Below are 23130 nucleotides of genomic sequence, written 5' to 3' on the forward strand. Positions count from 1 at the left end.
TCCCGAAAGACATGTGTTTGTTAGGTGAATTGGACATTCTGAATTCTCTCTCGGTTTACCCGAACATGTGCCGGAGTGTGATGACTAGGTGCTTTTCACAGTAAGCCTATTTGTGACAATAATAAAGATTATTATTGACCTCATTTTCAGGTAATGTTGTTAAGTGGCATCAACAAAACGATGCGAATGAGGAGGAGGACATAGGAGGTGGGGTGGGGTTGGGGAGATCCAGGGGCCGGTTTAGCACAGTGGGCTAAACGGCTGGCTTGTAATGCAGAAAAAGGCCAGTAGCGCGGCTTCTATTCCCGTACTGGCCTCCCTAAACAGGCGCCGGAATGTGACGACTAGGGGCTTTTCACAGTAAATTCATTGAAGCCTACTTGTGAAAATAAGTTATTATTATCTTTGAGGGACTGGTGAAAGAATAGGAAGAGAAGCCATTTCTGGTATGTATGGCTCTAAATTTGCATGACCAATGGTGGAGTGAAACCAAACGAGAGCAGTGCCACTGAGCTGGACAATGGACAGAGACCTTGGAAGAGGATGGTGTGTCGACGGTTTATCTGCTTCGGGCCAATTTCAGTGGCGCGGCAGAGACAAAATCTTGATTCAAGAAATTCAAGCAGATGGGCAGGGACTTGGAAGGCTACAAGGATGGAAACCTTTGTAGGCATGGCATAGTCAATCAACCACATCCCAACATTTTCAATTTAAAAAGCACAACTCTTATTTTTCTATTATGATCCATTCACTTTGACAACAGCAGCTATTTCTTGGCTTATATTTTGAAACCAAGTAACTTTTTTTACTCTGAACATTTTATCCTGCAAAAGTTAGCAATAATTCAATTTTTTCTCCTCCCAGTTGAATCTGATATTTTTGGATTCCCCTTCGTCTCTAGGTACATGTCAGTCACCTGGATAGCCACGCTATCTTTCTTCATTACGGTTGCTTAAGTGTAATAACTTGGCGACAGTATTAAAGTTAAACTCAGTGTTTTTGAGGTAATTTTTGTGTTTAAGGAAAATGTTAATTAAAGACTATATAAGTTGCAGACGCGCCAATTGTACAATAGATGCTTATTTCTGAAACGTGTTGATTAAAGACAGTACGGGTTACAGACACACTAACTGTGCACAGGAACTTGCTGACACTGGGACAATCAATGGGTCGCCAAGTGGAGAAACGTTGCCTGACAACTTAAAAGAGTTCATCAATTGGTTGAGTGAGGCTAGAACCTTTGGGTCTTTCACCCAAATACCATCCCCACCTACTGTACAAAAAGACGCCCCTCCCTTCCCTCTGCCTCAGATTCTCAGACCTTACCCGAGCTGGACATGGGCACACACACGGACATTCTCATGGTCAGATTTATTAATTATTCATTTTTTAGTTAGCAATTTATTGCTTTGACATTGCTTTATTTTTGCTCACCAAGTGGTTTATTTTCTTCATACCTCAACTTTAAAAATTCATGTTTAATGTTGTGCCATACTTATCTTTCTGAAATTTGCTCATTGGTCCTCGGGTGAGAAGAAAATGGAACTGTGGCCACCCCACTGCTCCAAGGCATCCTGATTCTGCAGCTGCCTTCAAGCTCCCAAATTTCAAGGGCTCCCCCTGCCATGCTCCCAGAGAACTCTTCCCAGTTCTCCAAGACTTACGATTGCCATTAAAGTACTGCATGGCCCCCATCCCCACACTGCCAATGCATCCATATCCAGGACTGTCCCCAATGCTGATGTATTTCCTTATTCCTTGTTGTAATAGCTCTGTGCACATTTCCTGTCCATCCCACTTGCAACATTAAACTATTCAACCAGAAGAAATGACTGGATCCCAAAGTTAATTTGCTTTACAAGGTAACCAAACAATAATTTCTAACTGCAAACAAAAGACAGTATTATTATTAATTAACGTTGACAGTGCAAAAACAAGAATTCAGAATTAATTTCTACTAAAATGGTGCATCAAATTCTGGCATATAATCTTCTTTTTCTACATTTCAGAATTTGACTCCTTCTTCTTTATTGACATTTTTCTGTGTAAAGTGAGATGATGGTGAGGAAGCATGTACCTATAGGACCAGCTTATTACAAATTCTGCTGGCAACTTCCTCCACACTTAGGCAGGGAAATGGAGGACACCTAGATTTGGCAGTCAAACATAGGACACCTATCTAGATTTAAGATACTGCTGACTAAAATCAATTGTCCACAAACACAAGAGAAAATGGCAACAAATACAAAATGGTATAAATTATTTTTGTTGGTCTAGTGCAATGCAAGATTCTGAAAAAGTGCGCAATTAACCAATCTGGTATTTAGTGGCCATCACTGCATGTAAATTCCAAAATCAGAACACAGACATTGAAATTATAGACAGATTTCTTACATTAGAAAACATTAGAAAGTGCCAAATCTTAAGAATTGCTTAGCAATCAAAAGGAGATATATCAAATATCCATTCAGTAATATAATTGAAAAATGCTTAGAAATATCACAAGGTATATCTCAGAGGGATGGTGGCACAGTGGTAATGTCAGTGGACTGGTATTCCAGAGGCCCAGGCTAATACTTTGGGGGCAGCTGGCACAATGTTAATTCAATTAATAAATCTAGATTTTTAAAGATAGTCTCGGTGATGATAACCATGACAATTATCTTCAATTGTTGTAAATTCATTAATGTTGCCCTCTGTCACACATTCTTTGTGCCACAAGTAATTCACTAATGTACTTAAGGGAAGAAAATCTGTCATCCTTACCTGGCCTGGGCTACACGTGACTCCAGACTCACACCAATGTGGCTGACGCATAACTGCCCTCTGAAATGGCCCAGCAAGACACTCAGTTCAAGGGCAATTTGGGATGGACAAATTGCTGACCACATCCCATCAAGAAAAAAATATGTTTTGTTGGAAAGATGAAATGAAAAATGGTTTTGAAATAGGGGAAAAAAAGTGTAGTTCTGTTGTGCCTTCCAAGATATCTGGGTGCCACGGGAACTTTTAAAGCCAATGAGATACTTTTTATAAAGGTGTAGTCATAATTTTAATGTCGGAAACATAGCATTGTGATCATGGCTAGATAATCTGATTTTCTGTCTTGTTTAAGGGATTTATCAAGCAGAGGAAATAAGCCGAGGGCTCTTGCTTTCTCCACCTCTCTCCTTTGAAATATGTATGTTGCCTGGTTCAAGAGGTCAACTCTACCAGAAACCTACAGCAAGCCAAGATGTTGAAATCATTGCAATATCATCTACATCTGACCACATCCAGAAAACATTGACTTGGGTTCCTCTTCGAAATAACATCATAACATCTTTATGTAACATTGGAGTGTCAGCCTAGATTTTATGCCCAAAGGTCTTATTTGCAGGACTTGATCTAGCAATCCTCTTACTGACATGAGTGTTACCACTGAGCCATGGTTAACACCATAAAGCCAATATCTGCAGCTTGTTATGAGGCTATACCCCTTTATGTTTGAAAACATGACTTTTCAACTTTCAACTGACTGGAAATTTTGCAATTCGAACTAACAGAGCAAACTGCAAAATGCAAGGCCACCTTCCAAGGTTGAGGTGAGAAACAAACAAATCACCCTCAGGGAATTGTAAAGAAAGAGACATTTCAAGACACCCATTGAAACTCAACTGTCTCAGAAAGAGTCATTAAAAATGCGAAGTGCTGGATATGGAAACGATGGCCGCCACAGACGGACACACCCAAATCGCCTTCGAAATACACAAAGGGTGAAGCATTTCAAGGCCAGGTTGCCAGCCATGAGACAGAGATTGCAGGTGACATAATCAAGGTCCAGAAAGTCTTCAACAGACGAAATAAGCTGAGGGTTTTCTCTCTCTCACTTTTCGAAAAGTACGTTGACTGGTTCGAGAAGCTGACTCCAGCAGAAGCCTATAACTAAGCAATATCTCGTAATAAATGTAACATCTGACCACACCCAGGTAACCAGCTGACCTAAATCGGCCGCAATGTTTAAAATCTACACCCCAAGGACAAGCACAGGACACTTAACTGTACATTCTTTAACTTTTTTATTGGAGTCTAACTCCCTTAGTTCTAATACCTGTGAGTTTGCGCACGCGCATGTGTATGGGGACCTTAATGACTGCACACAGTCAGGGTAGCAATCTTGGTTCACAAACGAGTGGCATTCGAGGCAGGGAGAATCGTGTCAGACACGGGGGGGGGGGGGGGGGGGGGGGGGGGAGGTACATAATGGTGAGTTGGCAGCTGGAGGGGGTGCGGGTGGCACTTGTGAACATATATACGCCGAATTGGGACCATGTGGAATTTATAAGGCGGGTGTTAGGTAAGATCCCAGACTTAGAGTCACATAACTTGATCATGGGGGGAGATTTTAATACAGTCATTGATCCATAATTGGACCGTTCAAAATCCATGACAGGGAGGGTGCCAGCCGCGGCAAAATAATTGAAGGGGTTTATGGAGCAGATGGGGGGAGTAGACCCATGGAGGTTTGCCTGGCCATGGTCGAAGGAGTTTTCGTTTTTCTCCCATGTCCACAAGGTATACTCTCGCATTGACTTTTTTGTCCTGAGCAGGGAGCTAATACCGGAGATGGTGGATACTGAGTACTCGGCAATCGCAGTGTCGGATCATGCCCCACATTGGGTAGATCCACGGGTTACTTTGGAGAGAGGACAACGCCCCCTATGGAGGCTGGATGTGGGGTTGTCAGCAGACAAAGCAATCTGTGGGCGGGTGAACAAGTCCATCCAAAACTACCTGGAAACAAATTATACAGGGGAGGTCTCTGCAGAGGGTGGATGACAATCTAATGGAAGGGCTGGGAGCGCCAATTGAAATTGAGGACATAACTGAGGGGTTGGAGGGCATGCAGTCGGGCAAGGCCCCGGGGCCGGACGGCTACCTGGTGGAATTCCATACGACGTTTTCAGAGATATTGAGCCTACTGCTGGTGAGGACATTTAATGAAGCAAGAGAGAAGGGTGTCCTCCCCCCCAACAATGTCGCAGGCCTCGATTTCATTGGTCCTGAAACGGGAGAAGGGTCCGGAGCAATGCGAGTCATACAGGCCAATTTTTCTACTGAATGTGGACACCAAACTGCTGGCTAAGATACTGGCCACAAGGATAAAGGATTGTGTCCCGGGGGTGATTGGGGAAGACCAGACGGGATTTGTAAAGGGCAGGCAACTCACGGCCAATGTTTGAAAGCTTTTAAATGTTATTATGAGGCCCTCAGAAGGAGGGGAGATGGAGGTGGTGGTAGCGATGGATGCGGAGAAGGCTTTTGATCGGTGGAGAGGATTACGTGGGAGACGCTGGGAAGGTTTGGGTTTGCTGAGGGCTTCATCGACTGGGTGCGGTTGCTCTATCAGGCACCAGTACCGAGTGTGCGAACAAATCGGCTGAGGTTGGGGTATTTTAAACTACACCGAGGGAAGAGGCAAGGGTGTCCCCTCTCCCCTCTACTGTTTGCTCTGGCCATTGGCCATGGCGTTACGAGCCTCTAGGAACTGGAAAGGGCTGGTTCGGAGGGAGGTGGAGCACCGGGTCTCGCTTTATGCTGATGACCTGCTGATGACATGACGAGTATATTTTAGACTCGTTGGAGGGGATGGGGGAAGTTATGCGGATTCTCGAGGAATTTGGTAATTTATCGGCGTACAAATTGAACTTGGGGAAAAGAGAGAGAGAGAGAGAGAAATACAGCACAGAACAGGCCCTCCGGCCCACGATGTTGTGCCGAACTTTTATCATAGGTTAATCATAGAACTTTGGACACTAAGGACAATTTATCATTTACCCAACCTGCACATCTTTGGACTGTGGGAGGAAACCGGAGCACCCGAAGGAAACCCATGCACACACGGGGAGGATGTGCAGACTCCACACAGACAGTGACCCAAGTCGAAATCGAACTTTGGACCCCGGAGCTGTGAAGCAATTGTGCTATCCACAATGCTACCATGCTGCCCTTAAGAAGAAATTAATCTACACTCCATTATTCTACCCTAATCCATGTACCTATCCAATAGTCGCTTGAAGGTCCCTAACGTTTCCGACTCAACTACTTCCACAGGCAGTGCATTCCATGCCCCCACTACTCTCTGGGTAAAGAACCTACCTCTGACATCCCCCTATATCTTCTACCATTTATCTTAAATTTATGTCCCCTTGTAATGGTGTGTTCCACCCGGGGAAAAAGTCTCTGACTGTCTACTCTATCTATTCCCCTGATCATCTTATAAACCTCTATCAAGTCGCCCCTTCCGAAAAGCGAGATGTTCCCGATCCAGGCAAGAGGAGACTGGGAGAGCTGCTGTTTAGAATGGTAGGAAGGAGCTTTCGATATCTGGGAATCCAGGTGGCCCGGGAATGGGAGGCACTGCACAAGTTAAACCTATCCCGGTTGGTAGAACGGACGGAAGGGGACTTGAAGAGATGGGACATGCTCCTGCTATCACTGGCGGGGAGGGTACAGACTGTGACAATGACAGTCCTCCCCAGATTTCTGTTTGTCTTTCAGTGCCTCCCCATCTTCGTCCCGAGGGCCTTTTTCAAGCGGGTGAATAAGGTTATTTTGGGCTTTATGTGGGCGGGTAAAACCCTGTGAATGAAGAAACTGTTGCCGGAGCGTAGTTGGGGGGAGGGTGGGTTGTCGCTGCCGAACATTTGGAATTACAACTGGGTGGCTAATACAGCCATGATTAGAAAGTGGGTAGTGGGGGAGGGGTCGGTGCGGGAGCAGATGGAGGTGGCGTCATGTAGACACTAGTTTGGGAGCACTGATAACGGCACATCTTCAGTTCTCGCCGGCCCAATACTCCACAAGTCCAGTGGTGGTGGCGGCTCTGAGAATCTGGGGGCAGTGGAGGAGATATAAGAGAGTGGAGGGAGCATCGGTTTGGACCCCGATTTATAATAATCGTAGTGGGTTCCGGAGATGGCAAAGGGCAGGAATTAGGAGGATGGGAAATCTATTTATAGACAGAAGCTTCCCCCGCTTGAAAGCCAAATTTGAATTGCCAGCAGGGAATGGGTTTAGGTATCTGCAGGTACAAGACTTTTTGAGAAGGCAGGTTCCGGCCTTCCCGCTGCTGCCGCCACAGGGAATACAGGACAGAGAAGTCTCCAGTACCTGGGTGGGAGAGAGGAAGGTTTCAGATATTTACCAGGATCTGTTGGAATCGGAGGAAACCCCGGTGGAGGAGCTTAAGGAAGACGAACTAGGAGGAGAGATAGAGGTGGGTCTGTGGGCGGATGCCCAAAGCAGGGTTAATACATCCTCATCATGGTCCAGGCTTAGCCTGATACAATTGAAGGTAGTCCACCGGGCACACATGACGGTGGCCCAGATGAGCAAGTTTTTTGGGGTAGAAGACAGGTGTGTGAGGTGTCCACATGTTCTGGGCATGCCCGAAGCCTAGGGGGTTTTGGCAGGGTTTCGCTCAGGCAATGTCCACGGTACTCAAAACACGGGTGGTGCCGAGTCCGGAGGTAGCGATCTTTGGAGTGTCGGAAGAGCCGGGAGCTCAGGGGGCGAAAGAGGCCGACGTCTTGGCCTTTACCTCCCTGGTAGCCCAGAGACAGATCTTATTAATGTGGAGGGACTCGAAGCTCCCGAGTGAAGAGACCTGGGTTCGTGACATGGCTGGATTTCTCAGTGTCGAGAAAATAAAGTTTGCCTTAAGAGGGGCAATGGCTGGGTTCACCCGGAGGTGGCAGCCGTTCGTCGACTTTCTCGGGGAAGGGGGGGGATTGTTGTTTTATGGTTGGGGTGTGTGAAGATTGTGATGGGAGTGAAAATGATTATTGGTACCATGTTTATGTCTGTAATTGTTATTATAAAAATTTGCAAATACCCAATAAAAATATATATATTTTTTTAAATGACTGCATACGGGTCGGTTGCTTGACGCTAATTTTTATTATTTTCCTCGCGTTTAGTGGCAAATAAATGCTCTGTTTTTCATTCAAGAAAACCTTGTTTGATTGGTCCCTTATTGGTCATAGCTTAAATAGCTAAATACATTCCAATTTGGAAAAAGCACATCTTCATAAAAAGAAGCATTAACATTTGTTGTGACCAACCAAGGAGGATGCATAGGAGGGGTAACAATTCACCCCTCTTCACCTGGTTGTAACAAGCTATTAAATTCAGTTTCACAATTACCCACAGTGGGAGTTTAACTCAATCTTTGGTTGCAAGTACTTTATTACAACGGTGAGTGCACAATCAAGATGAGCATTGACAACATCCCAAAAAAAACAACCTAACGTTACATTCCTTTTTGTTGTATACTGGGATTTCACCATCCTTCCGTCCCTGTATTTATGCAGCCAGGTTCCCCAATCCATGTTGATCTATTTTTCTCATATGGTTCACATTCACTTTACTCAAATTCTTCATAAAGATACTTTACTAATCTTGACATGTTTTTGATTCCAAACCCAAATTTACTTCATCTGAAATACGATCAATCTTAATTTATGAAAAAGTAATCCTGTACATTTTTGAATTTCTCCAGTTACCCATATACAGGCTCATGGTTGGAAGGCCTGCAATCCACCTATTGTTATCTACACTTGCCCATAAGATCATAATATGTACCTTGGCCCATAATATGGACTTGGCCCATCGAGTCTTCTTCCCTGATCTGATGGCTGATCTGATATAATCCTCAACTCCACTTTCCCGCATTATCCTCATAACCCTCGATTCCCATACTGATTAAAAATCTCTCTATCTCAACCTTGAACATATCTAATGATCCAGCCTCTACAGCTCTCTCTGGTAAAGAATTCCACAGATGCATTCCCCTCAAGAGAATAAATTCCTCCTCATCTCTGTCTTACATAGCAACCTCTTACTCTAAGATTATGTCCTCTGGTCCTAGACTCTCCCACAAGAGGAAACATCTCAGCATCTACTCTGTCAAGCCCCCTAGAATTCTCTATGTCTCAATAGGGTCACTTCTCATTCTTCTAAACTCCAATGAGCACAAGCCCAACCTACTAACCCTCTCCTCATAAGAAAATCTCTCCATACCCAGGCTCAAACTCGTGAACCTTCTCTGGACTGTCTTGAATTCCAGTCTATCTTTCCTTAGATAAAGGGAGCAAAACTGTTCACGGTATTCCATGTGTGGTCTAACTCGTGCCCTGTATAGTTTTAGCAGGACTTCAATATTTTTATAATCCATTCCTTTTGAAATAAAGGCCATTATTGCATTTGCCTTCCCTATTACCAGCTGAACTTGCATGCTAGCTTTTTGTGATTCACGCAAGAGGACCCCCAAATCCCTCTGTGCTGCAGCTTTTCCAGTCTTTCTCCATTTAAATAATATTCAGCTCCTTTATTCTTCTTACCAAAGTACATAACTTCACATTTTCCTACATTATATTCCATTTGTCAAACACCTAATCTGGTGCTTGCATTACCTCATAGATATTTTAGCCATGTTTACTGTGTGGAAGTGCTGCGATCTACTGGAGTAGCAGCACAGTAGCGCAAGTGGATAGCACTGTGGCTTCACAGCGCCAGGGTCACAGGTTCGATTCCCCGCTGGGTCACTGTCTGTGCGGAGTCTGCACGTTCTCCCCGTGTCTGTGTGGGTTTCCTCCGGGTGCTCCGGTTTCCTCCCACAGTCCAAAGACATGCAGGTTAGGTGGATTGGCCATGATAAATTGCCCTTCGTGACCAAAAAGGTTAGGAGGGGTTATTGGGTTACAGGAATAGGGTGGAAGTGAGGTCTTAAGTGGGTCGGTGCAGACTCGATGGGCCGAATGGCCTCCTTCTGCACTGTATGGTCTATGTTCTATATTCTATTAAGGATAGGTCCTAAGAAGAGTTTCCATGTCCACGAAAGAACTGCTCAGCTTCTGGGCTCAGATTTCCTCGAGTGGAGTTAGAAGTTATTATTCGTTGATTCTGATTGCTTGACATTTCCTTCAACCATGCCATAAAATATCATCAAATACCAACTGGAAAAGTCAGATGCTCAGTCAGAAACTCTCAGGCATACCAACAACTATGCTTGAATTTTGAGCTGGTAGAATTTCTGCTTTGAGCGCAATTAGCCATTGGGCGCAAGTTTTGAATGTATTTTTCCTCAAACTCGTTTGCATGTCACCAAAAGTAAAATGTGTCACAAACCAACATTTTAAGAACCTAATTCGTCACATAATTAACACTTGGTGTAGTCTGTTCAATTCAACTGAAAATGCATTTAACACAAAACCCATGCATTTTAATCAGTGTCGAGTCCGCTAACTGGTAAATAACCCAATTTTAAATAACTGAAAGGGTCTTTAAAAGGCTATACAAAATGATGTATTATATTAGTGTACACTAGTCAGTTCCTTAATAAATATTTTGAAGCTTTCAAAACAGGCCTGCGTGAACTTGCACCTTGTGCCCTTGTTAATTGTCAGGGCCTTCTTGAAGCCTGCAAATAACTGCATTTCATGGAAACTTGCAATTATGGTTAATTCAATCTGAGGACATGGTCAACTTCAACCATGATGTTTTTTAGTCTGATGAAAAATGTCAAGATAGTGAGTTATGTTGAGTGTAACTTGTGCTTACATTTCAGCAATCTTTTACACTGGTTTCATAGAATTGGGTTTTTAAAAAAAGGGCTAATCCAGGCCATCCTTTCTGCATTAACTGGGTTGAAATGCAAATACCATTGAACACATCTGAAGTGACAATCAAATAAGGAGCCATGTTAAGTGTGAAACTCTCCAGCACAAAAATAAATAGATGCCAGTTCAATTAATAATAAGTTCAAGACCAATTAAGATTTTGCCAGAAAATAATATAATAGGATATGGAACCAGGGTAGATAAATGGAGGTAAGATTCGATTAGTTATGATCTCATAAAATTGTGGAACTGGTTTGAGGGACTGAAAGGGATACTCCTATTATTGCGCTCCCATGTCCTGACAATTGCCATCGTTATGACAGCCAAGAATGTGTGTTGCATTAAGTTTTCATAACCTTCATTACATTTCATGTCTAAACCATCACAAACTGTAGCTTGCCCAATACACCTGCTTGGTCAGTTGGCTGGACATCTGGCTTGTGATGCAGAGTAAAGCCAACAGTGTGGGTTCAATTCCCACACCAGCGGAGGTTATTCATGAAGGCCCACCTTCCCAAACTTGCCCCTCGACTTAGTTGGGGTGATCCTCAACTTAAATCACCACCAGTCAACTCTTCCCCTCATACAACCGATGGTCATCTGGAACTAAGGCGACTTTACACTGGCTGTCATATCATAATGCAGGTTGGAGGGTCAACTTTGCATCTGACGACGACTGCGGTGCCTCCTTTGTAACTTGAATGCAAATACATCACATCATCCAATCATTAAAAACAAAAGACAAAAAAAATTAAATAATTGTAAATTAAATAGACAATGCAGCAACCGGGAAAAGCTGTAAAAATCCCCAGGCTGTGTGACTGGCTGTACAGATTTCTGTTCTGTTTTTCTTGTGCACCATACTCAAAAAATAGGCATTTCCTGGTCTCAATGCAGAGGAGAATCAGCCTTTTCACCTCTTTAACTGTGTCATGGTACCAAAAGCAGAATTTGACAGCTCACTCATAAACCAATCTGCAAGCTGTTAATTGATGAAAATGTATATAATACGATACATACATCAATACATAGAAGATTGGAGCAAGAGGAAGCCTCTTGGCCCTTCGAGCAGGCTCCGCCATTCATCACAGTCATGGCTGATCATCCAACCCAATAGCCTAATAATCCTGCTTTCGCTCCATAGCCTTTGATCCCATTCTCCCCAAAATGCTGTATCTAGCCGCCTCTTGAATGTTTTAGCATCAACTACTTGAAGCACTGGTTAAAAGAAGTCCCAGTGTCTGATAAAATTAAACAGAAAACATGACTTGGTCTGTCAACATAAATCACTACATTTGGGATGTAGGCCTTGGGTCAGGTCCTGGCGAAGAGTTAACTGTATTACTGCAGCATCATGAGTTACACACTGCTGCCTCAGAAGCTCCACTTAAAAGTCTAGAAACGCTGATAAGAGAGCAATAAATGCCAGGAAAACATGGCAAAGTGTGCTATTCTGAACAGCTTTCAGGGAGGCATATTTTCCAAGGCAACCATTCGATGCTGAACTGATGGGAGACACAACTGACACTTTAGGCCTTACAGCAATAAAATAAACTTCAACCAAAGCTAAACCGGAGCTCTTGAGCATACCTACCTTAAAGTTGGCTGAGAAAATAAAAAGACGTTTCCTAGAAGGCGGAAACGGTTAAATCTCGAGACGGAAGCATTGAATATCTTGAGGAAGAGAGATGGCTTGGTTTTCTTTCTGAACAGTCTGTCCTGGTCAGGAACATGCAGCTGCGACACTGGACGGCGCCCGGGGACTGCCGGGAGTTGTAGTTCTCGCCTCGTCGCTTTTCCTTAACGCACTGCGGCTGCGCGCAAAGGCGCGGCCCCGCCCAGCAGCTGACAGACCCCGCCTCTGCGGCAGTGATTGACAGCAGCCAGCTGTGACGTTGAGGGGCGGGGGAAGCGGGCTTTGAGGAGTGTTCGCAGTAACGCAGGGCATGGATTAGTGTCGGCAGCAATGTGAAAGCAAAAGGGGAGTCGTTGCAAACATGCAGTGTGGTATTCAGCATCAGTCGAGTCAGCCTTTCCCACTTGCTGTACCCTCCTTCAGAACTGAAAAGTATCTTAGAATCCCTACAGTGCAGAAGGAGGCCATTCGGCCCATCGAGTCAGTACCAGCTCATGTCCACCTGCACATCCTTCCTCCCTATCCCCGTAACTCCATAACCTAACCTGCACACTAAGGGGCAATTTATCATGGCCAATCCACCTAGCCCGCACATCTTTGGACAATGAGAGGAAACCAGAGCACCCGAAGGAAACCCACACAGACAGGGTGAATGTACAAACTCCACACAGTTGCACAGGGCCAGAATTGAACCGGGTCCCTTGCGCTAACCACTGTGCCACCATGCCGCCCCATAATTTAAAAAACTTGTATTTATATACCCCCCCCCATTAACCTCCACCCCCTTACCCAACCACCATATCCTCTATAGCAGGGGTGGGCAAACTACGGCCCGCGGGCCGCATGCGGCCCGCCAAAGGTATTTCTGCGGCCCACCAAGTCATTAAAAAAAAAAAAAAAAAAAATTTTTTTTAAAAAATGTTTTTTTTTTTTTTTAATTTTTTTTTAAAGGTTAATGGGTGGGGGGGCTGTTGGGTTACTTACTGGTATAGGGTGGATACGTTGACTTGAGTAGGGTGATCATTGCTTGGCACAACGTCGAGGGCCGAAGGGCCTGTTCTGTGCTGTACTGTTCTATGTTCTATATGAGGCGCCCACAATCATAACCGGGTGAAGTAATTATTTTACTTAATATACTATGCGGCCCTTTGTGAATTGTGAATTTCTGAATGCGGCCCTTGCACGGAAAAGTTTGCCCACCCCTGCTCTATAGCCATTTAAATATGTTATTCACTAGGGTTGCCAATCCTCCATAAGACCATAAGAAATAAAAACAGGAGTGGGTCATTCATCTCGTCAAGCCTGCTACGCCATTTAATAAGATCATGGCTGATCAAACACTCACAAGCTCACTTTACTGCCTTCTCTCCGTAATCCTTAATTCCCCCGCTGATTCAAAACTTATTGATCTCAGCCTTGAAAATGGTCAAGTACTCGGTCTCCACAGCTTCTTTGAGCTAATAAATACTTCCTCCAATCTGCCACAGATGAGCAACCCCTTATTCTGTGACTCTGCCCTCCAGGATTGGTCTGAGGTCTCCATGAGTTAAGGATCAATTTCCAGGACACAGTTCTGTGCAACCTAGTGGAAAAATCATTGGGACTTTAAAAGAGATCAGGTATTTTGTCATTTGCTTTGAATATTCTCTTTAACACAATTAAAACCATTGAAAACAGGGTACGGAAAGGATGTTGTAATATTGTGTGTTCAGGACTGTAAAGAGTAATATGTGTGGTGAATCACAGTAGCGTAATTCACATTGTATTACACATGTTGTACTCTGTCTCTGTAAGCTCGGAACGCAATCAGTTGTGCTGCTCTGCCACTAGGGGGAGATGCACTGGGAGTGTACGGGAGTTTTTACTGGGCTCCACCCTTGACTCCACCCACGGCTCCTCCCCCTAACCGGAAGTATAAAGGTTGATGCTGAGAGCCTACCGGCCAGTTCATCTGGAGTTCATCTTGCCACAGGCAGGCTCTGTTGTAAGACAATTAAAATCACTGTTCACTTCTAACCACGTGTCGCGTGAATTGATGGTCTCATCAATTTAATTGTCTTAAGAAAACGTAAGGAATGACCGTTGAATCAGCCCTCAAGCCTAATCGACTGGAACTCGACCCGTAGGATGCAGAGGCGAAAGAAATCTTTTCGCATTGGCTCCGACGTTTTAAGGCCTACCTGGCTGAAGTAAGCACCACAGAAACTTCGGAGGAGCAGAAACTCAGTCTACTGCACGCGAGGGTGAGCCATCGTATATCTACTCAGGTAAACTGTACCGGCTCATATACAGAGGCCCTAGCCCTACTCGATGGAATGTACGTGAGGTCTATCAATGAGGTCTATGCGCGCCACGTTTTTACTACTCGCCGCCAGCGCCCTACAGAATCGCTAGAAGAATTCCTCAGAGACTTAAAAGCCTTATCCCGGGACTGTAATTATCAGGCTGTAACTGCTGCAGAACATAGAGAACTTGCTGTCCGTGATGTCTTTGTTGTAGGCATTAGATCGAATTACATGCGCCAGCAACTGCTGGAGAAGGGGGCCCTAAATTTAGAAGATACTGTTGAACTCGCTACAACTATGGAGGTCTCATTTCGTAGCCTCACCTCATTTCCTGCCGACTGCGCGACCCCATCATGGGCCCCCGACCAGCGACTCCCCCAGGTCTGCACCGCGCGGCCACCCAGCCACCATGCTACCCCAGCCTGCCACTTTTGTGGCCAGCCCCAGCACCCGCGGCAGCACTGCCCGGCCCGCAACGCGACCTGCAGCAGCTGCGGGCGAAAAGGCCACTACGCCAGAGTGTGCCTGGCAAGGAAGGCCCCAGCCCCTAAACCTCCAGCGGCACAAAGTAATCGCCCTCTGCACTCGCAGGCCCGCAGGCCCCGGAACGCAGCGGCCTATGCCCCGACTCCGCCCCCACCCACCACGTGCGATCCATGGGGGCCGCCATCTTGGCGGACCCCCACCACGTGGTCCACCATGGGTGACTCATGGGAGCCGCCATCTTGGACGCCATCCTCTTCACACTCAGAAAACTCGATTGAAGTTTGCGACCTCAGCGGGCACTCATCGCAGGGCCATCCCAGCGCAGCCGACCGAGCCGCTGACTACCCGCAACTCAACGCAGTCACACTGGACCAATCGCGCCCAAAGCATCTCCACAACTCGATGACAACAAGATGGCAGCCAGTGACTATGGTGTGCCTCAGAGGTTGGTGCTGGGACCACAACTTTTCACAACTTACAAGAACGGTCTGGAAGAAGGAACTGAAGGCACTGTTGCTAAGTTTGCAGATGATACAAAGATATGCAGAGGGAAAAGTAGTATTGAGGAAGTATGGGGATTGCAGACGGACTTGGACAGGCTTGAAGAGTGGGCAAAGAACTGGCAGATTGAATACAATGTGGAAAAATGTGACGTTTTGATGGAAGGAATGGAGGCTTGGACTATTTTCTAAATGGGGAAATGCTCAGGAAATCAGAAGCACAGAGGGACTTAGGAGTTCTTGTTCAAGATTCTCTTAAGGTTAACATGTAGGTCTAGTTGGCAGTTAGGATATAAATTTAGAGTACCCATCATGCCGAGAAGACTAGAATACAAGAGCAGGGATGTACTTCTGAAACTGTATAAGGCTCTGGTCAGACCCCATTAGGAGTACTGTGAGCAGTTTTGGGCCTCGTATCTAAGAAATGATATGCTGACCTTGGAAAGGGTCCAAAAGAGGTTCATTGAATGATCCCTGGAATGAAGAGCTTGTCATATGAGGAACGGTTGAGGACACTGGGTGTGTACTCCTTGGAGTTCAGAGGGATCAGACGGGATCTTATTGAAACTTACAGGTTACTGCGAGGCCTGGATCGAGTGGACATGGAGAGGATGTTTCCACTTGTACGGAAAACTAGAACCAGAGAGCACAACCTCAAAGCCTTTCCAGGATCATTGTTGGTCAGTAACCCAGACGATGATAATTGGGGTTTTACCCGCCGGAAAGCGGTTTCTTGCGGCTGACCACAAACCCAGGTGTGATTCTTCTTTCCCGGAAGGTGCAATGGGGCCAGCGTAGTTGCCAGTTTTGGGAGGACCTTCCCGTAATAGTTTACGAGACCGAGAAAAGAACTAAGATGCGAAGTGTCAGTCGGGGGGTGGGGGTGGGGGGTGGGGGGGGGGGGGGGGGGGCTGTTGGATTGCACGCACCTTCTCTGCAATGGGGTGCAAACCTTCGCAGTCCACCCGATAACCCAGGTAGACTACTTCCTTCGCCTGAAAAACGCACTTTGTACGACGTAAACGGACTCCAGCCTCTAAAAATGCCTCTTAAGGACAGCCTCCAAATTTTCCAAAGGTCCCTGCTCCGATGTTCCTGTAATCAAAACGTCATCTAAGTAGACAGGGACACGCGGTAAACCTCTCAAGATGCCCTCCATGACCCGTTGAAAAATAGCGCAGGCAGAGGATACCCCAAAGGGCAACCATGTATATTCATACAGACCCCGGTGTGTATTAATCGTTACATATAACTGGGAGGCAGTGTCCAGCTCCAACTGTCGGTAGGCGTGACTCATATCTAATTTTGTGAATGAGAGTCCGCCTGCAAACTTCGCGTAGAGAGCTTCTATGCGAGGCATTGGATATGGGTAGAGCCGGGAAGCCGTAGTCACTGTAAGTTTATGGTCGCCGCACAAGCGAACTGTGGCATCTGGCTTCATTACAGATACAAATGGTGCTGTCCAGTCAGCGAAATGGACGGGCCTGATAATACCCAAGGACTCCAAACGAGTGAGCTCCCCTTCTACCTTCTCAAGCAAGGCGTAAGGCACCGGATGCGCCCGGACATAAACAAGGGAGGCTCATGGCTCATGGTTCATGGTTCGACTTGGATATGGGCTACAGCCCCTTTTATTTTCCCCGAACCAGGCTGGAATACATCTGGGTATCGTCCTAGCACCTCAGTCAACCCTCCAGAAACTGTTTGGAGGATGAGCTGCCACTGCAACCACAAATGGCGCAATCAGTACCGACCCAACAGGCTGGGCCCGTGGCTGCGCATCACAATAAGTGGGAAACGCCCCTCCTGGCATCCATAAACAACAGGGGGTCATCATAGTTCCTGCAATGACGAATGGTTCCCCCGTGTAGGTGGCCAAACTGGCCTGTGTGTCGGTTAATGTAACGGTCTGTATAGCCCTGCTTGATGTGGTCAAATGCCCGCTGAGCGATCACGGAGACCGCTGCGCCAGTGTCCAACTCCATCTCAAGTGGGTGACCATTGACCTGTACTGTCACCTTAATGGATTCGTGTCCACACGGGGAGCTGCCATACAATGCAGCTGCAGGCAGTCGTCCTCCGTCTCCATGTCCTCGGGAGTAGTCGCCGCAGGTTCATCCAAATGGGAGGTACTGCCCCTGGGCTGGCCCCAGTTTCTGTTGGAACGACGGTGCCTCTGGCGCCCCCAGGACCAGCGTCCGTGACGGGGTCGGCGCCTACAAGTCTGACACAGACATGGCTCCTCATCCATTGGTTCTGGAGAAGGCTCCCTTCGGGGAGGAACGTCCGACAGCCACTGGCGTCGATCCGGACGCCGCCCCGCCCAAGGTACCACAGGGGTGCGGGAGCCACTTTTGGACGGAAGGGTTGCATCCCAAGGTGTGCATCTCCATTCTGTATCTCCTGCATTCACCGCTCTGCGCTCTCTCGGGACAATACTATTTGAATGGCCTGTTGATAAGTCAATGTTGGCTCAGCTAACAACTTTCTCTGGGTGGCCGCATTGTTAATACCACAAAACGGTCGCGTAACATTTCTGACAAGGTCTCACCATAGTCACAGTACTCCGCAACCCTGCGTAGCCTGGATAGAAACTCTGCAAGGGATTCTCCTGGGGTCCTCTTCAGTGGTATTAAACCGGTAACACTGGATTATTATGGATGGGGTTGGGTTAAAATCTTGCCCCACTAAGTTCACAAGTTCATCAAATGTCTTGGTGTCCACCACAGCTGGGAACGTAAGGCTCCTAATCACCCCAAACGTATGCAGGCCGCAGGCAGTGAGCAAAATGACTGCCTGGCGCTCGTTTTTGGTGATGTTGTTTGCCCGGAAATAGTAATGCATCCATTGTGCATACTGGTTCCAACTCTCCGGCGCAGCCTCAAAAACATCCAAACATCCATACAGAGGCATGGTGTAACAGAAGAAAAACTTCCAACCTGTAGCCAACAGAAATCCAGGGAGGTGGCTTCAGCAGTGTAGACAGCTATTCACTTTAACCCTCGTCGCCAGTTTTGTGAGGGCCACGAAGAATCCAGCACAAGTTGAAGGACAGAAAGAAATAACATTTATTTACAAAAACATATATATACACAACTGCAGCAGCAACTCCCTTGCTGCTCACTCCTTTCTAGCTGGTTACAAACTGGCCAGCTGTACTTATGCAGGGAATCTGCTAAAGATTTCTCTGCCCCCCTCATTGGGGAAGCTCATACTCCCTAAGGATTGTGGGATTGCCATGAGTCCCCAGCCAGTGGTGAGCAGGCAGGTTATAACAGCATGCCAAACAGGAGCAACCATACAGGATGAAAAAAAATACCACCTGTGATTCCCATAAATGTCAGTTACATCTTTGATTGGATGTAGTGGGAAAGAGTTCAAATCATAGCCTTGGAATTACTTTGGGAGGTAACAGTCATTGGATGCTGAGCACATTCCTATCGCATTCCCTCTGGCTAGTATGTTTATTAGTCCACTCAATTAGCACACAGAAAACCACAGGAATGCCTTCAACTGAAAATATCTCCAATGGTAAATTCTTGTCTTGCAGCATTCTGTTCTTGCGCAATGGATAGTGTCATTTTTCGATTCACGTATGACCAGCTTTATAATGCTTGGCACATGACATTAATGATGGCCTTGTACTAACTCTCACCAAGTTCCTGTAACCCCTATGCTTGCTGATTGACATTGTCTCCAATTTTACAATTCTCATCTTTACTTTCAAATCTCCTCTTGGCCTCACAGTTCCCTGCATCTACAATCTTCGACCAGCCCAAACGCCCTGCAACCTTCTAATTTGGAATTTGAATTTGATTTATTGTCACGTGTACCGAGGTGCAGTGAAAAGTATTGTTCTGCGTACAGTCCAGACAGATTGTCCCATGCATGAAAAAACATAGGACGTGTGATAGATACACAATGTAAATAGATAGATACCGGCACGGGTGAAGCATAATGTTGGCCCCTCAAGCAGCCCCATTTATAATCGCCATTGGTGACCATGCCTTCAGCTTCTTCGGCCCTTTCCATCTCTTACTCCTCTCTTAAAATACTCCTTTAAAACCTACTCTACACCCATGCTTTTGGTCATTGGCTATAATATCTCATTATGTGGCTGTAACTGATGTGGTTTGAGGGAGGAATGTTGTCTCCTTACATAGATTATGCAGTCATATGTTCTCTATGTATTACAAAGGAGTAAATAATGGCAAGCACAAACTAAATCACTGTATTCGAACATTACAAATCAGATGAGCTTTGCTTTCATACTTCTCTATGTCATTAAGACGCTGAATTAATTACAATCTTGTAATCTGCTACAAATTGTATTCCTCTTTTAATCAAAGTCCATTAGTAGTATTTATGGGTACAGCAGGCGCAGGTATAAACCAGTACTCCAACATTCCTAACCACTATGTTCTATTTATACAGTAGATTTTGCTTTAGTCATGAAAAATGGCATGTTTTAAACCCTAAAATTGTCTACCATACAAAATCTGGAAAACATTTTGCTCCAGGAGACATTGTTTTTGTTGATTGTGACGAGTGTAATAAATGGGTATTTTAGAACTCAGCAGTCTATGTTTAACTTCTGAAATTGTGTGCTAAAAATGATCCTTTACTATTTTGAATATGTGGCTTAAAAATTGCAAAGATGTTGTTTACTACCTCCACAGTTTATAGATATCAGGCTGAAAATCAAACGGTTACTGTGATAGTAAGAAATTCTATATTTTGCAGAAGTTATAATCTCAGAGCTGGATGAAATAATGGATTTTTCTTATTGCCACATTGTAACTTTTTTTGCTTTTTAATCAATAGTTACAGATGATGTGACTTTCGTGCAGTTGAGTTTCATGTTATGCATGAAGAGCGGGAAAGCAATCTTCCTCCAAGTAATTTAGTTAAAGTTTCATCTACGCTGCAAAAACTCCATTCATTCTTAATTCCTCAGGGCCAAATTACATTTACTTACATAAGAACAATGACTGCATTTCAGCTTTAATGTGTTACATTGGGCTAAATTGCTGGCTTTTAAAGCAGACCAAGGCAGGCCAGCAGCATGGTTCAATTCCCGTTCCAGCCTCCCCGAACAGGCGCCAGAATGTGGCAACTAGGGACTTTTCACAGTAACTTAATTTGAAGCCTACTTGTGACAATAAGCAATTTTCATTTCATTTTATCTGTGAAATATTTTTGGACATGATTAAGTGCTATATATATATATGATAGTTCTTTCCATCTTTAACTTTCCCCACACCCCTCACTGGGTTGGGAATAGTTCTTGTTCATCGCCTGTTATTGAAGGCAGTGAAACGTAATACCTGTTTGCTATTTCAATAATTCAATAAGAAACCGAGCGATGTGGAAGGCAAGATTTACTCGACTTGTGCTAAGAAAGTTTAGAGGTAGGGCAGCATGGTGGCGCAGTGGTTAGCACTGCTGCCTCACTGCACCGAGGTCCCAAGTTCGATCCCGGCTCTGGGTCCCTGTCCGTATGGAGTTTTCACATTCTCCCCGTGTCTGCGTGGGTTTTACCCTCACAACCCAAAGATGTGCAGGGTAGGTGGATTGGCCACATTAATTTGTCCCTTAATTGGAAAAAATAAATTGGGTACTCAAACTTTTTTTTTAAAGGTTTAGAGATTGTTTCCCTTCCTATTTAGTACTCTCAAATATGGAGTTGTGAAATATAACGCACACTGCCACTGATCATTCAGTCTCATCATGTTCTAATCTTCAGTCAGCCAGGTATTGTACATTCTAATTGGATAGATTCCCTATCTGCTTTAGGCACACTGGAAAAATAAACATAGTTTTAAAACATGGATTGAAAAACTTCCTACGCCTCACATAGGAGAAAATGATTCATTGCCTGACTGGGTGTGGTGTTTCAATTTGTCTTTGTAACTGAACACTCATTTTCATTTTGTTTAAATCTTACCACACCTTGATGTTGATTGGGCTGAGGTCTGTCGACAAAATCATCAGAATCAACTGACTGCATCTGATAGATACCAGTCTTGCATAGAGTCCTGAAATGATACTTCACTATGTACTGATAGATACTAGTCTTGTACACATTGCTGTAGCTTTACTATGATACTTGTTGTACTATGACTAATTGCTAACTTACTAACCCAAATTGGGCCATTCTTTGGTAAACCTAAACTGTGTGTCTGTAGATTGCTTCTATTGTGAATTGCAAGACAAGAGAAAAGTATTTATTCCCAGCTATTTTCTGAAGTTCCCATACAATTTTATGAAGCTAAAATATCAAAAGACCCACAACCAACAAAATTGTAGTAACAATTTGCAGTTGTGCAGTTTTGAAATGTTTTATTACTTCAAAAATGCTGGAGTGATTGGAGACTAGTCTTGGGAAAACTTTCTGAGAAAAGTGTTTGCAAAAAGCATACTTTTGAATGTTTTATGACTTTACTTTTTAATCACTGAAACAATCAAAAGCTGCAATGCCACTTGTTATGATCCCCTGGGCTGGTGTGCATTCAATTCCAGCCACATTTGACCCAGAATCGCAACACAGTTGAAATTAATTTTTAATTTTACAAATACCCAAAGTCTTTGTTCTTCGCTGCCCAATAACTAGTCACTAGGTTTGTAAATGTAAACTCAATTAACTTTTAATAATAATAACTATAGCTATGTATGCAACAAATAATAATAATATTTATTATTGCCACAAATAGGCTTACATTAACACTGTAATGAAGTTACTGTGAAAAGTCCCGAGTCGCAACATTCCAGCGCCTGTTCGGGTACACAGAGGGTTCAGAATGTCCAAATGACCTAACAGCACATCTTTCGGGACATGTGGGAGGAAACCGGAGCACTGGAGGAAACCCACGCTGACACAGGGAGAACATACAGACCCCGTGGAGACAGTGATCCAAGATGGTGAAGAGGTAGAATTCCAAACGGACTACAGAAGATACAAAATGGATGCCGCCTGATATAAAATGGAATCTGTCAATGTTCTTGACCCTATGTTATTATCAGTGTCTGCTGCTGAAGTAATAAAGTTTTGTGCAAAACAAGTGATCCACAACCAGATACATCCGGAGAGACAATGAGCCATTGGAAACCTTTGCCCAATGTCTGTATTCTTAGCTACTTGTAACTGCCAAAGGGGCTCCAAATTAAGGAACAAGCAAGGAATGAGGAAGGACATGTTCAACGTGGCTGGACTATTGACCCCATGACTTTATGTAACCGTTATCTATGTAATAAATTGATCCGGTAAGGCAAACTGCCAATTAGAGGCTATAGGAGCTAACTTGTAGCCATTTATGGCATTGAAGATGCATGTTATGAATTGTGACGCAAACAGAATTGATTGGGTATATATAAATGCGAATGCCAACTAATTCCGCTTTCCTTCTGTGTATTAACCCAGTGCAACCTCAGCTCAGGCGAGAAAAGGTGCTGCACAGACCGTGGGGGTCAAAGGCCTTTTCTCCCGGAGCTCTGAAAATTAATAAATTGCTTTTTCACTCACTCAAAGTTCTATTCGTGAATATTTTCACCTACAATAGGAA

At 44.8% G+C, this 23130-nt stretch overlaps 1 protein-coding gene across 1 annotated transcript in view; it reads right to left on the reverse strand.

The window, feature by feature from the left end:
• Nucleotides 1-12448, reverse strand: part of chuk (component of inhibitor of nuclear factor kappa B kinase complex) — a 93692-nt gene extending 81244 nt beyond the window's left edge. The window contains exon 1 of the mRNA XM_038782730.1: nt 12256-12448. The gene's annotated coding sequence lies outside the window, so the exon portion shown is untranslated. The remainder of the gene's footprint in view (nt 1-12255) is intronic.
• Between the last annotated feature and the right edge of the window lie 10682 nt (nt 12449-23130).

The sequence above is a fragment of the Scyliorhinus canicula genome, chromosome 22, assembly GCF_902713615.1.
Source record: "Scyliorhinus canicula chromosome 22, sScyCan1.1, whole genome shotgun sequence".
NCBI lineage: Eukaryota > Metazoa > Chordata > Chondrichthyes > Carcharhiniformes > Scyliorhinidae > Scyliorhinus > Scyliorhinus canicula.